The sequence below is a fragment of the Lagenorhynchus albirostris genome, chromosome 5 (assembly GCF_949774975.1).
Source record: "Lagenorhynchus albirostris chromosome 5, mLagAlb1.1, whole genome shotgun sequence".
In the NCBI taxonomy this organism is placed as follows: domain Eukaryota; kingdom Metazoa; phylum Chordata; class Mammalia; order Artiodactyla; family Delphinidae; genus Lagenorhynchus; species Lagenorhynchus albirostris.
The window spans coordinates 53,622,748-53,628,747 of record NC_083099.1 but is presented as its reverse complement, the minus strand read 5'-3'; positions in this window follow the sequence as shown (position 1 = coordinate 53,628,747).

Here is a 6,000-nt window from a genome sequence, read left to right as displayed (position 1 = left end):
ATAGTATGCATAATGTGTAAAAAGATAAAGTTGGAAAAGTTATTTTGAAATTGAATAATCTCCCTGTCATAATCCCAAAGCACTGAAATTTACTATTGAGAATTCCTGACTAAACTATGAATTCTACTTACATCTGTTTTGACTATAAAGGTCTGTACTATTTGAAAATATCAGGTAAACCTTCACACACAAATAAAATTCATATTCATTTCTCTCTAATGATTTTAAAGTTCCCAGTAATAGAGAAATTAATGCATAAAGTACAGTGTATTTTATGGTAATAGACTGGCCATTTTCTTTTGCTGCAAATACTGGATAGTAAGTAGCAAGTACTAATATTTTAATTCTGTAACGACTAAAAGAAAATACTTCTTACATTAAAGTGCCTTTGGTCTGCAGACTCTCTGTAATTGTTAACTATATAAAGTCCCTGCTATTTCCAATGCTTTTCAAGAAATTAATGGCCTCAATGTGAGGAACTCAATGAAAAATAAGTAGATAAATTCAAATCACTCAGCTTACAGAGTGTTTTGAGTTTTTGCAGAAATTTTTTGTGTAAAGAAAGTTACTTAGCTGAGAAAGTGGCATGCAGGAGGTGTTGACAATGTGTGTATGACTTCTTGAATATTAAGCAGGGTGGCAGAAGCTGTTCGTTTCATTGATGTTGGTGTGCCCCATACATTTCTCAGCCTCCCATGCAGTTATATGAGTCATGTGACTGAGTTCTGACCAATGCAGTGTGGATGACGGTATGCCATGCTGTCTTTATTTGCTGAGCCGGATGGTTGGAGAAACTTCAGCAGAGGATTCTAAGTACTGTATCTCTCCATATCAAGTCAGCAAAAATAACCACACTCTTTAAAGAGAGGCAATTTCATATCAAGGCAATGATTACACAGAGTGTAATCTGTGAAGCTGAAGAAGTAGAGAGGGAACACTCAGGTAATTCAGAGAGAATTGCAGGAGACAGCTACCGCCTCCTGGTATTCATGCTCTGTACAATAACCTCCCTTCGAATATGGGCTGGATCTAGTGATACTTCTATTGAACAGAATAAAGCAGAAGTAATGAGATGTCACTTCCAAGATTAAGGTATGAAAAGACTATAGCTTCTCTCTAAGCATGCTTTCTTTCACTCTCTCCTGGGTTCCTCATCTGGGGAGAGCCAGCTGACAAGCCATGAGGCAGTCCTGTGGGGAGAAAGTCTCCTGTGTCAGGGAAGTGAGGCCTGCCAAAAACCATATGAGAGAGATTGGAAGCTGATTTTTCCTCCCAGTCAAGCCTGCAGATGTGACTGCCGTGCCTGCCAACAGTTTGAACGCAACCTCATGAGAAACTTTGATCCGGGGCACCAAGTTAATGTGTCCCCATTCCTGACCTGTAGAAGCTGGGAAATAATAAATGCTTTAAGGCACTAGTTTTGGGTACTTTGTTATGCAGCAGTAATAAATGCACTAGGAAAACAAAAGGGAAAAGATGGATTACCAAAACCTGGGAACTCAGAGAGTGACCATGTGTGATTGGGTTCTCAGTCCTCTGAGGAGGAACTATATTTTATGGTTACCTCATAAAGGTGGAATGGACTCCCTCCCAATTATGGGTGGGATGTAGAAGCTGATAACACTACACACACCACGAGAATTTGAGAAAAAGTTGATGACACATACAAGGGAGCCCTGGGGAAAGAAGAGTAGGCTCAAGTAGGTTCATGCTGACTTGGGGGGAGACAGAGGGAGTGATTGGGCCTCTAGAATGCCTCATAGGCGCTCTAGGGGTGTGGGTCTGGGGGAAAAGTTCCTGTGCATGGGCTGGAGATTTGCAAGGTGTTAAATTGCCCACCGGAGTGAAAGGAGGAGGCACCCTGGGCTTTCTTATCAGCCTGTTCACAGATGGGGCCAAATAGGAAAGGGAGGGTGAGGCTTAAAGTCAGAAATCAAAGATCAAAAAGTGAAGTCAGAGCTCTTTGTTACAGGGTGTCTCCCAGCTATTGCTCGTACCTTAGGAGCTCAGAACAGGGTCCCCAGAAGAATGGTACTCTGACCTCTTAACAAGGGGCATGTTTGGCTGCAGCTGATACCTCCGAGAGAGCAACGCAAGACCAGTTTGGTGAGCAGCAAGAGACAACTGAGACCTTATCTGCTGCTGCTCAAACCATGCTGACAGGGAAAAATAAAGTCCCTTCTCTCCTCTTTTACTTTCCAAAATCCCTTTCATGCTGCCTGTGAGTAGAAATTCATCAGTGTCTCAGAAATGCAACCTATCCTAGCCCCAGCATCATGGAAGACACTGTGGAAGGGTGGATTTGGAGCAGAGTCCATGCGCAAACACCCAGCACGTTCCTCACCTTTGTCATCTCAGCATCTGTGCACATCTCTCCTCACATTTTTTTCACTTCTATAGCAATAACTTCATGCTTCTGCATTTATTCAAACAGCAATACTCTCACCTTCTCCCCCAAAAAAGGAGACACAGACAAGAGCAGCAACATCACCCTTCTGATTTATTAGTTAGGTTAGTTCCTCTATTGGTCCAATCATAAACCCACCTTGGATACTCTATAACTGAACATGAAAGTAAAAGTAATAACAATCATCACCAAACTTTATTTAAAATAATAAGGACATAAGGAGGAAAGAGGGAAAATACTATATACAAAATGCTGGAGTCCTTGTTTCTGTAACCAGTCAGGAGAAAGTTGATAATTGTAACTTCCATTATCCATTGTACCGCAGCTGGTATCTCTGCTGGTTATGGTTATTAAGCTGGTAGAATGACTCAGATCTTTATTCCCGAAGAATTTAATGCCTCAGTAATTCTGTCTTTTTTGTGTTTCTATAGTTTTCCATTAATTTTTACTATTAAATATGTACATGGTAAGTGGTAACCCAGAGAAGCTGCTGGGTTCCAGATATAGTCCTCTCTGGACATCGTATAGCAGCAGCCTAATTTCTCCTTGATAATCAAGATCAATCGCTTCAGCTAATTAAGTATGCCCCTCATTGACAGTTAATTCAGTGATATGGAAACCTCAAAATGGCCAGCAAGAAGTCTCAACTTCCAGTTCAATGGAACAGTAGTCATGTCCCCTGGTAGTAACATTCCTTAGTTCCTTGGAAATTGAGATCACTAAATCAGAAGCATCCAAAGTTTCAGGGATGGGAAGCAAACTTTCGTAAGCAGATAACTAGGTGTAGTCATGAGAGAAGCCATTCATATTTCTCCCTCTAGATTCCTGGAGCCATACACTCCAACTTTGGGAGAAACTGCATCATATGTGCTCAAAACATATACTGTATACTGCATCCCAGTCAGTGACATATGTGGAAGAACCAGTGAATATCATTCTGCCTCACTTATTTTGCTGTGAAACAATGTTGTGTGGGATTTCAAGATGGTGAATGTAGGTGTTCTGTAAGTCCATGAATGGTGCTGCTGGCCAAGCATTGCTGGCAGGTAAAGCAAATCCATACCCAGAATAAATGTTCCTTCTTGTGATGTCCAATCCCTGTACCCTCCATAGAGGAGCCATGAGATGAAAGGAGCCTGGGACCTTGACCTTCTGCTTAGAGGAGGGTTACCAGAGAGCCACTGAATCTAGAACATCCGCTTTGGACCTTGTGTGTGAGAAATAAACTTTTATTGCATTAAGACACTGACATTTTGGTGTTGTTTGTAATAGCTTTTGGCCTATTTTGACTAATTCAAGCAACAAATTTCCCTTCAATGAGAAATAAAAGAATTCTAAAGATCCATGAAGGAACTAAGGACTTAGTTATTATACACAATAACTTTATTCTTTTCTTTAACATATAATATTAAGAAACATTTTTCTATGTTTGATCTATGAATTAAGTTTTCTATCTTCATTCAGAAATGATTTTCTATGTCTGAAATAATGAGGATTTCTAAAAAAATTTTATTACTACTACTGTTTATTATTACTATTACTATTATTATTACTATTACTATTGATTGTTTTTTTTTCAAAATATCAATATCCAAGTAGTTCAAAGGATTTCTTTCTATCTGTCTAAAGGATATGTTTCATTAAAGAATCCGTGAAGGACTATTCATGAAATCAAAATTTTAATTACTCAAAAACATTAAACTGAAGTTTTCTCTATTCCTCTTTTCCTCTAATGCACAGTATAATTTGCTTCTTTCCTTTTTTTACTTTTGGTATTCCAGAGTGATTTATTAACTAAAAGAATAACTGTATAATTGCCAGTTTTCTTTTTCATCACATTATAAAGCCTTTAAAGTATGTTCACATCTTGAAAATCCAATTTTTACAAAAATTATTGATACATGGCTAGACTGTATGGTGGAAAAGAAACTTGAGAATTTCTCTTTTCCTGCTCTGTCAATATACCAAATGATCCAGAAGAAAATATTAAATGGTATGTACAGCCCAATCTCTGTTTATTGGATGGATGGCTTAGCATGAATACCTGTGAGACTTTTCCATACTAGAACGTGTCTTAAATAACTATAAGCAAAACACTCTTAATATAATTTAGAATCTTCTTTGAAATAGAATAAAATGATCATCTAATGATTAAGAAAAAAGAAGTCTACTAGAATACAGAATGGTTTGAATAACTTAATAAACCTTGCAAAAGGTAAGGACAAGATAACCCATCCCAAATATTACATAACACTTGCCCTCCAACTTTCTTAATATAGTATATATATTTGAGGTTTCATCACTTTCATGATTTTTCCATTAAGTATACGATATAACTATTGATGTAACTTTCATATCTTCCATACTAACATTCCAGTTTATGCAATGGACATAACTTCTTTTTCCCCTGCCATATGTCCTTGCCTTTGGGAAAATGGTTTTCTCCACCCCAGATGAATTTGATAGAACTATCTAGAAAAGAGCCCTGACTCCACAACCAGAGGCAAATTCTTTTTTTTTTTTAAGTTATATTTAGCACTGAGGATTTCGTTTTTAAATTTTATTTATTTATTTATTTAATTTTGGCTGTGTTGGGTCTTCCTTTCTGTGCGAGGGCTTTCTCTAGTTGCGGCGAGCAGGGGCCACTCTTCATCGCGGTGCGTAGGCCTCTCACTGTTGCGGCCTCTCTTGTTGCGGAGCACAAGCTCCAGACGTGCAGGCTCAGTAGTTATGGCTCACGGGCCTAGTTGCTCCGCGGCATGTGGGATCTTCCCAGACCAGGGCTCGAACCCGTGTCCCCTGCATTGGCAGGCAGATTCTCAACCACTGCACCACCAGGGAAGCCCAGAGGAAAATTCTTGATCCATGAACACCAATTATAATTCTTAAGTGACAAAGAGTTGAAAATCTCTAGAGGAAAGCAGAGTTGAGACAGATATATCGGCCCTAGCCTCTGTGCACACCCTTAAGCCTCCCAAGCACATGAGCCATGAAACCCTATTTTCCTTAAAAAGGTTTCAGTTGGATTTCTGGCATTTGCAACCAAGAGTCCAGAAATCAAAGCTTTCACTTACCACCCTTTTACCGGTTATTTCTTCATGCCTTCTAACTTATATTTTATTTATTTATTTATTTTCTTGAATTTTATTTAATTTACTTTTTAGAAAGCAGGTTCTTATTAGTCATCATTTTATACACATCAGTGTATACGTGTCAATCCCAATCTCCCAATTCATCCCACCATCCCCACGCCCCTGTGGCTTTCCCCACTTGGTGTCCATACGTTTGTTCTCTACATCTGTGTCTCAATTTCTGCCCTGCAAACTGGTTCATCTGTACCATTTTTCTAGGTTCCACATAGATGCGTTAATATACGATATTTGTTTTCCTCTTTCTGACTTAATTCAATCTGTATGACAGTCTCTAGATCCACCCATGTCTCAACAAATGACCCAATTTTGTTCCTTTTTATGGCTGAGTAATATTCCATTGTATATATGTACCACTTCTTCTTTATCCATTCATCTGTCGATGGGCATTTAGGTTGATTCTATGACCTGGCTATTGTAAATAGTGCTGCAATAAATATTGGG